The sequence below is a fragment of the Cyprinus carpio genome, chromosome B3 (genome assembly GCF_018340385.1).
Source record: "Cyprinus carpio isolate SPL01 chromosome B3, ASM1834038v1, whole genome shotgun sequence".
Classification (NCBI taxonomy): Eukaryota; Metazoa; Chordata; class Actinopteri; order Cypriniformes; family Cyprinidae; genus Cyprinus; species Cyprinus carpio.
The window spans coordinates 40,521,910-40,531,839 of NC_056599.1; the positions used below are offsets into that span (position 1 = coordinate 40,521,910).

At 43.1% G+C, this 9,930-nt stretch overlaps 2 pseudogenes; both read left to right on the forward strand.

Moving 5' to 3' along the window:
* Positions 1 to 1,715: 1,715 nt before the first annotated feature.
* Positions 1,716 to 3,558, forward strand: LOC122136842 (annotated as a pseudogene).
* Positions 3,559 to 8,614: 5,056 nt separating this feature from the next.
* On the forward strand, positions 8,615 to 9,687 carry LOC122136843 (annotated as a pseudogene).
* Positions 9,688 to 9,930: the final 243 nt, after the last annotated feature.

A 9,930-nucleotide genomic window follows, 5' to 3' on the forward strand; every position in this document is an offset into this window, starting at 1 on the left:
CAAGGTTATATATGAGGTGGTTTTTGACATGCATAATATATTTATTTTGATGAGAAATCAGGACACATGCAACCACAGCTGAATCTATTAAGCTTTAAAATATTAAGCTTCTGACAGTGTCTTAAGGGGAAAAACATCCACACAACAGAGGAAGAGGTTTCTAATGTCAAAAACCAAACCAGTTATGATTCTCAGTGGATGTGGAGTAACACTCTGTGGTTAAAGTTAAAAACCTTTATGCCTGAAGCTTTAAAGAAACACACATATGCACACACAAATTTAAAAGTACCACGTCTAGTCTGTATAAGCCACATTTACCCTGCAGGTCTTGATGCCTTATTTCTATTTGTTGACTATATCTGATGTTTTTGTTGACCACCTCACATCTTATTTTAATGGTAACCCATTTCCAAGATCTGCATTTCCACTGTACACTTGACCAAACAATGCAGAGTAGACCTACTGACCAGAAAGTCTCCACTGCATCACCTGAAAAGAACCATGTGATTATGGTTGTTGTCCATCTGAGTTCACATCATTAACTGCTTTTTCAATTACACATGACTCTGTGAATATCTGTCCACATATTTATGTATCTGATTCATATGAGATATATTTCCACATATGTATGAGGCCTGAAACAGACAGTAAACAGGGGTCACAAAATTTCAAAATCCCTGGTAGCCCTTCGGGCAGATACTCTTGAGATTTTGGTAGCCCGAAAATAAATTTAACTAGCCCAAATAAAAAAAAAGACAAAAAAATAAATAAAAATAAAATAAAATAAAAATAGAAAATCAGATAGGAGTTTAAATGTCAATCAACAATATTTTTAATAAAGATATATCAACAAATATGAAGGAAGGAATTTTTTTTCACTATTTACAGGGTATCTGCAGAATTTTTAAAAATACATTTAAGGCAATTTATGACCCATTTTAAGAGCTGCACATGTAAAATGAACACCGTATGAGTGTATCCCTTCTAGCTACAACCACAAATATAACACATAATTACTGTATTTGCATTACTGTAAGGGTAGGTTTAGGGTTGTGGTAGGTGTAGATATTAATAAACCATAACTTTACAGTAGCATTTTTCGTTGTCAAATTGTATTACCCACTGTTTTAGTGGGAGGTAGCAAAATCTGACAGGGTAGGACAAATCAACAGAACACTGTATCGCGACTCTCGCCTCTCCTTCCCCAACTCTAGACCTTTTGAAATTGCAATTAAGACATTTCTTATACCATTATCGCATTTAAAACCTTTTATGGCCTTAAGTTTGATAGTACTCACTTTAGGGGTTTTTAAGGACCCGCTGGAGATCTGGGGGCGTATGTATAAAACCGCTCAGAGTAAAAGTTCAGTCTTAAGTGTGCCAAAATTCTAAGAATGACGTAATTTTTTACTCCTGTACTTAGACTTAAGATTAAGAGTGATTCATAAATCGTCCTAAGTGTTAAGACTAGGTCTTAGCTTCTAAATTATTTAAGAGTGCTGGGGAGGTCTCCTAACCTAGTTAGGAGTAACAAGATGGCAGTACAGAGGAGGAGACCGTGCAAGAATGTGTTGGAATTATATGATGACAGGGAGTTGATAATACCTTACAGACTTGATCGTCAAGGTATTCTTTTTGTTACTGACCTAGTCAGAAATTCAATAACTCCTCAAACTCTACAAAACAATGCTTTAACTGCAGAACTGAAGGTAATAATGACTCTGCGTTTTTTGGCAACTGGAAAAATGCAGCAGTGCACCAGTGATGACTTGGGCCCATCACAGTCCACAGTCAGCAGGGTCTTAAATAGCACTATTGCAGCACTAACCACCCCAAACATAGTAAGGCAGTTCATTGTCTTCCCGACCGACCTTCAAACTTTACGGCAAAAGCAAGAAGCTTTAATGAGAATTGCAGGCTTTCCTGGAGTTGTTGGAGCCATCGATGGCACTCACGCATAATTCTCCAACTGTAAATGAGGAGGCATATATCAATAAAAAAGGATTCCACAGCATCAATGTTCAGGTTGTGTTCAGGTTGATGCTGCTTACAAGATCCCGGATCTTGTGCCAAAATGTACAGGGTCAACACATGATTCTCAGGTTCTTTCTTAGTGTGGCCTCAGAGAGTGGGTTATTTGAACAAAATTATGTTCACCCCGGATGTCATCTGGTGGGTGACTCAGGATACCCTTTAAAATGCTGGCTTCTCACCCCTTACAGAAGACCTCAAGGAGAACAGCAGCTCAATTATAACAGGTACTGTACAGGACTGAACTTTCTGGCAAGACAACAATTTTGTTAAAAAAAAGTGCATTCTTGATTTGTTCTTATATCATTTTTCATCATCTTAAAGAGCACACAAAGCGACAAGAGCTGTGGTGGAGAGAGGAATTGGACAGCTCAAAAGGAGATTCCATGTCCTTCATGGAGAGATTAGACAGTCCCCTGAGCGTGCTAGTCGCATTATTATGGCTTGCAGCATTTTGCACAATATTTGCAAAGCTCATAATATACCACTGCTTGATGATGACGATGACAGTGTTGATGATTATGATGGTAATGACAACAGTACCGTCGACCCCACATTACAAAGTGGTTCAAACAGAGAATCAATAAGGGACTGCTTTGCAAACTTACATTTTGGGTAAGAAAAACTTGTAGACAATAAGCAACAATTAACAAATTTGTGTTCACACACTTTTATTTACTCAAACATATGTTCAATCATTGAGTATTCTTTAATCTCTTCAGTTTTAGTGTGTAATATTCATTTTGAACTTCCAACAACTTGATTTGTAATTTTATTTATTTTTTATTTTAAGAAACTCAATGTCATCTTAAGGGGCTACACTCTGTGCAAACCCTGTGTCTTTTGAAGCAGAAGCCTCTTTTGAATGATGTCTTGTAAGCATTTACCAGGAAGGCAGTGGTCTTTTGAGGCTTATTGAAGAACAACTTGGAACAGCAACTAAGTTTCTTCCAGATTCAGAACACAGACTGATCCTCTTAGTTTGTGACTTGCCCATACAGCACTCCGTGAGTCCCCCCCCTAGTGGGCTGGATATAGTGTCACACATCTCATAGGTATTACAATACCCTGACACCTTACCCTTTAAGTCTAATAATTAAGGTTATATAATAATCCCATATACTTACCAAACACATAGACTATTTAATTAACAAATTTAAAAAAAAAAATATTTTTCTTCTTCTTTTAAATCAGACACAACATTGCCATTGCTGTCACACATAGCATTCACGAATATTCATTTTACATTCAGTTATTACCAAGTCTGGTCACATAACTCAGTAAAGTAATTCGTTACCGACAGTCTGTCAATACTCTTTTCTTTTGTCTTCTTCTTTTTTTTTTTTTCTATAGGTTCAGCCGCTCCGCAGGCTACTTACTCTCTAAGGAAACCTAACATCACTAGATCAGGCAATGTTCTCTGCAGGTAACTCAGAGTCCACACGAAGTTGAACGTTCTGTGATGACTGTTCTGAATTCTCTCCAGTCTTCATAGTAATTCCTGGAACCTCTTCTGGCAGCAACTGAAGATGCCTGCGATTTCTTCTTTTCTCTCTCTCTTTTTCACTGAAGACCTCATATGACCTTGGAGTAGCACTCTCTGTCAGCACTGTAGCAGGTCCCTTCCACTTGGGTTCATCGTCTAACTTTAACAGATGCCAGGGTGTGAAGGACTTACCAGTTCTTAGACCAGGGGATTCAGTCTTGTTAAAGTAGAATGCTTGTTTTTCTTTTGCTTTCTTTTGATTTGTTTGGCCACATTGGTCTCAGGTTTCTCGTTCGGTGTGTCCGTTGCCCTGTGGATTGTGCGGACTTGATGTAATGTGTTGAGTATCGTACATAACACAGAAGCTTCTCCAAGCTTTACTGGAGAATTGCGGCCCATTGTCGCTAACAATTTGTTCTGGTATGTCAAACCCTTGCAAATAACGCTTTAAGTCTTTGAATAACATGCTCTGATGTGGTAGACTGACGTGACGTGACGTGACATGACATTTCAGCCAAGTATGGTGACCCATACTCAGAATTCGTGCTCTGCATTTAACCCATCCGAAGTGCACACACACAGAGCAGTGAACACACACACACACTGTGAAAACACACACCCAGAGCAGCGGGCAGCCATTTTATGCTGCGGCGCCCGGGGAGCAGTTGGGGGTTCGATGCCTTGCTCAAGGGCACCTAAGTCATGGTATTGAAGGTGGAGAGAGAACTGTACATGCACTCCCCCCACCCACAATTCCTGCCGGCCTGAGACTCGAACTCTCTCCATTAGGCCACTCGAGACTCTAACCATTAGGCCACGACTTCCCACATCCTGTAGCAGAAGGATCTCCAAGTAGCGTGAATAATAGTCTGATACCACCAGATATTGTTTCCCTTTATGCATACACAAGTCTATGGCTATTTGCTGCCATGGCCTTTCTGGCAGTGGTGTTGACTGTATAGGTTCCTTGTGCTGTGCACGTTTATTTTCTATGCAGAACCTGCATGTCTCTATTTTGCGCCTTAGATCCTCAGAAATTCCAGGCCACTTTACAGCCTCTTGAACTATGTTTGAATGACAAAGCTGAGCTCTTGGGGTAATTTTTTTTAAATGTCACGGTGTTCATTACAATGACATCTGCTCCCGTATCTATATTAAAGGTAACTGGGGTATCACCTATCTTAAGTGACATTTAGCTTCTTCTGTCTCATTTTTGTTACTCACTGCGCCCAGGTAGAAGCTCTCTTCACTCATTTCTTTTGCTGTCACTTGCCTCACAGTTTTTGATTTGCACATTCTAGCCCAGTGTCCTTTTCTTTTGCACTTTCTACATTCTGTGTCTACCGCTAGGCATCTTCTGATGTCTTTGTGTCCTGTTTTACCACATCTGCCACATTCGTTTGCTGTATCGTCCCTCTTCTTCTCACTGCCTCTTTTGTGTTTCTCTTTTGTCCAGGGCCTTTGCGCCACCTTTGATGAATGCCTGGATGATACCTCCTGCACACTGCTTGTTGACTGATCCTCCTGCTGGCTTATCTGCTGTGCAACATCTTCGGCCTGCCTTGTCATCTGCACCGCTGTTTCCAGGGTAAGTTCTGTCATTAACTGCATTTTCTGGAAAGCTCTTTATCCCAAATTCCGACAAGCAGTCTGTCTCTTATATGTTCATTTCGACTTGCCCCAAATTCACAGTTCTCACTAAGTTCGTAGAGGGCTCTAATATAACATTTTGACTTTTTTTCTCCAGGCCTCTGTACTCTCTGGTGGAAACATGCCCGCTCGTGTATCACATTCTTTTTTGGCAAAAAGTACTCGTCAAATTTTTTAAGCACTGTATCGTAATCATCAGCACTTTCCTCAGCACTTGTTCTCAGCTTCAATGCCCCTATAGCATATATTAGAGTACTGATTTGTACCTCTTTATCTTCTTTGCTCAATTTTGTAGCAGTTCTGTAGCATGCAAACCTCTTGCTGCCACGTAGGCCATTCCAATGGACGATCAAAGTTAAAACTTTCTGGTGGATTAAATTTCGACATCCTGCTCTTCTCTTGTCCTTATACTTCTGACACCATGTCTTGTAAGCATTTACCAGGAGGCAGTGGTCTTTTGAGGCTAAATTAAAGAACAACTTGGAACATGTTGGATTTCCGGGGGATCATATAGGTGTGAGGTTGTCTGACCAATCCCCCGCTGGACAAATTTCTTTAGGGAACAGAGACATATTTGTGAAGCAAATATGAATGTTGACTTTGATGATCTCATCATTAAAGGACTGCAAGTGGAAGAAAGCCGAAAAGTCAAAAAACAAGCAAAAGTGGAGAAGCGTTGCTGAACAAAGAAGAAACCTGGAATACCAGCAGGACATGAATTTCAAGTTGAGAACTGTGATAAAGCTGATGCAGAAGCAGGAAACTTTGAATAAGAAAATAATGAAATTGATAAGAGAGATGGCTGAGTATAATAAGATTCATCTCGAACTGCAAGCATTAACAAATGCCGTGTTAACCGTGTTATTGAAACCTGTCCTGAAGTACAGAGTCTGCTCCAGTTGGCCACACTTTGATGGTCCTCACTGATGGCTTAACACGGTTGATGAGGGGTGAATACTTAGGGGTGAGAAACAAAGAAAGGTGATCAGACTGTCTGAGGTGGGGGAGGGGGGTGGCAATGTATGCTCCATCAATGTTTGTGTAAACATAATCCAGAGTTTTGTCTAGTCTAGTGTGGCAGGAAACATGTTGATGGAATTTGGGGAGCACTGTCTTTAATTTGGAGTGATTAAAATCACCCGGGACAATAACAGCAGCCTCCGGGTGAGCAGTCTGTTGTTTACTAATGGCCACCTGCAGTTCGTTCATAGCAAGCTTGGCATTAGCATCCGGTGGAATATAGACTGCCTTTATAATTGTGGAAGTAAACTCCCGCGACAGATAAAAAGGTCTACACTTAACCATGAAAAACTCTAGGTGAGCTGAGCAGTGTCTCCCAACAATGACAGTGTTCGTACACCAAGCTTTGTTAACATAAATGCACAATCTGCCACCTCTTGTCTTGCCAGAGTCATCTGCTGTCCTATCTTGGGTACATTGCTGTGTAGCCATGTTTCTGTGAAAACCATGACATTGCAATCCAAAAGTCTCTTATTGTGGGTGATGCGAAGTCGTAACTCTTCCATTTTGTTCACCAGTGACCGCACATTAGTGAGGAAAATGCTGGGTAAAGAGAGCCGGAGCGGTGTTAGCTTTAGCTTAGCTCTTAGACCTCCGCGACTCCCCTGCCTTTGTTTACGATCTCAGTGCCGCCTGCGAGCACTTCCACCCGGCCAGGTAGAGTGCGTAGCCTCGGGTGTTCTGGAGATCTCAGGGATGAGTCGAGGAGTGGTGATAAAACTGTTGGAAAAGTGAACACCAATATCCATAAGCTCCTGTCGGGTGTGCAATGTTACGGCAAAGCTGTTCAATATGAACAGACCCGAAATGAGCAGGAAAAATACTGCAAAATTGCAAAAACTGGAGAGACGCTGAGCCTTGCGGTGTGTACGCACCGCTATCTTGGTCTTTTTACATCTGATGGGAGATCAAGACTCACGGCATCGGATGGATAAGTCTCGCTTGCTGGGGGCAAGTACAGAAGCCCAACCAGGAGAACTCTCGCCGACATCTGACGAGAGATCAAGATTCACTGCATCAGACAGGTAAGCCTCACCGGGCGGGGAGAGAGAAAAGGAAAAGCCGACTGGGAGGGCTCTCGCGGTATCCGGTGGGAGGTCAAGACACAGGACATCGAATGGGTAAGCCTCACCAGGCGTGGGGAAAAGATGAGAGGTTATCTGAGAGGGCTCAGACAGCGTTCGGCGGGAGGTTGAGAGTCATGGCATTGGACGGCTGAGCCTCGCCGACAGTCGATCGGAAAGTAAAAGTGTGTGGCCAGGAGGCTCTCGCCAACATCTGGCAGTAGCTAGATATTCACGGCATCTGACAGGAGCTCAATACTCACGGCATCGGCTAGGTAAGCCTTGCCGACCGTAGGATGGAAAAGGTAAGGTTGTGTGGCTGGGAGGCTCTCACTGGCATCTGACAGGAGATCAAGGCTCACAGCATCGGATGGGTAAGCCTCGCCGACCGTAGGATGGAAAAGGTAAGTGAAGGGAAGACCACAGGGTGAAAATGTAAGATTGCCGGGCCGGGCATACAGCTTATGCGGGAATTCGATAATGGTGGTGTCAGCCCAGTAAGCCTCGCCGGCAGTCAGATGGATGTTTTTTCTTTAAATTTAAATGGTTTGATGGCCAATGAGGGTTTGGTGGGCTTCTTTAAAGGGGTCATATGATGCTTTTTTAAAGATCATTATTGTCTGTATTTGGTGAAACAGAATACGTTGACATGCTTTAATGTTCAAAAAACATATTATTATATAAGTCCCTCCTTCCATCAAGAGCAGTCTGCTCTGATTGGCCAATTGACCCAGTGCATTGTGATTGGCCGATCATCGCAAGCACTCGGCAGAAATGTGATGCCCCTTTCCATAATCGTGAGCTTCATTTTTCAAAATCAGTATGCAGATGGCGTACGCTCTTCTTTGTCAGCCGCGCTGAACTGTTGCACTGTTTGCTTTCAAACCAAAGTGTAAATACACGTAAAAAAACGTATCCTTGTGGTGCGGCTGATACAGAAGAGCGTACGCCATCTGCGTACAGCTCAGAATTGCCAAAATGGCGCTACGCTGATTTGGAGAGACACAGAGGAGAGGAATTGTTGAATAAAGTCGTTATTTTTGTTTTCTTCATGTACAAAAAGTACTCTCGTCGCTTCACAACATGAGGTTTTATTAACAAAGTTCGGGAAGAGCACGTGCAGATAATTAACACAGGTGGAGAGCACTCAGCAATCAATGGTAAGAGGTATATATACAGCAGTCTCACCCCAATTCATTTGACAGTCTCGCAGCAGTTAGTAGCTTCTTGGTCTCAGCTCTGCTACCATGTCTAAACTAAGCTCTTAAGCCATAAACATCACCAAGGATACACCTTCGCATTCTGCCGGTCCCACGACCATCCCTCCAACGCCGGACGTCGCACCTGAGCCCCAGGCTTCTTCATGCGGCCGCACACCGGCCCGAACAGCCCTACGCTCACCAAGATGCCGAGGCCAGTCTTCACCACCCCGGCAAGGCTTCCACCTTCTTCCCCGGCCTCCTCCTACCGCTCGGCCGTCCTGACGATCCCACCTAGCCTGAGCTAGGAATTCCTATCGCAGAGGAAAAAACCATGGGCCCTGCAACATCTATTGAGTTCCTAGGAATTAATTTGGATTCAGACAAATTCCAAGCATCCCTGCCCAAAGAGAAAATTGACCGAATAGTCCTCATCTCTTCTGCTTTCCTTGAAATCAAATTGTTCAAAACGCGAACTCCTATCCCTGCTCGGACATCTAAACTTCGCAATGTGCATCATTCCGCAGGGCCGCCCCTTCATATCGCATCTCCTCTCACTCGCGTCCTCCGTTCACTTGCTAGAGGAACTCATTTCAATAACTCAAGCATGTCGCGACAAACTCAGGCTATGGTTAACATTTCTAAACCAGTGGAACGGCCTATCCTTTTTCTATAACAACTTGGTTTCGTCCCGGACCGATATCCAAATGTACACAGACACCGCCCCCTCTCGAAGAATGGGCCGCTAGTAGCATTTTAGTGCATTGCAACAACAACGCAACAGTGCATTGCATTAACAAAGGCCGTTCCCATTCACCTGCTCTGATGCCACTGTTAAGGTGTCTCACCTAGATTTCGGCTTGCGACCAATTCATCATAATTGCTAAACACATCCCTGGGTCAGAAAACCAAATCACTGACTCCCTGTCTCGTTTTCCGTTTCAGAAATTCAGGACGCTGGCTCCAGAGGCGGATCAATTCCCAACTCCAGTACCTCACTATTCAGAACTAATATTCCCGTAACCCACCCTTTAAAACCCCTGCTTGACGCATCGCTCGACACTATCCTCCAAGCAGTTTCTCCCAGAACCCTCCAATCCTACGTGACTGCTTAGAGATGTTTTAAAACATTCCATGTCTCTTATAACATGCCTTTCCCTGATTTTTCTCTTCTTTCAGTCACCTCTTTTATTTCCTACCTTAATAGCATTAAGGGCCTTTAAGTCGGGTCCATCAAAGGTTACTTGAGCGGCATCCTGTTTTTCCATAAATTGATGTACGGCGCTCCTTCCCCTGAGATAAACAACTCGCAAACCTCCCTCCTGATCAAAGGGATTCAAAGATCCCAGCCCACCCGTCTCGATGCTAGACAACCCATAACGCTAGACATTCTCACAAAATGTATTCGTGCCCTCCGCACAGGCTACCAGCCCATCAGTACCGCTCACACACTCAACGCTATGTTTATCCTAGCCTTTTT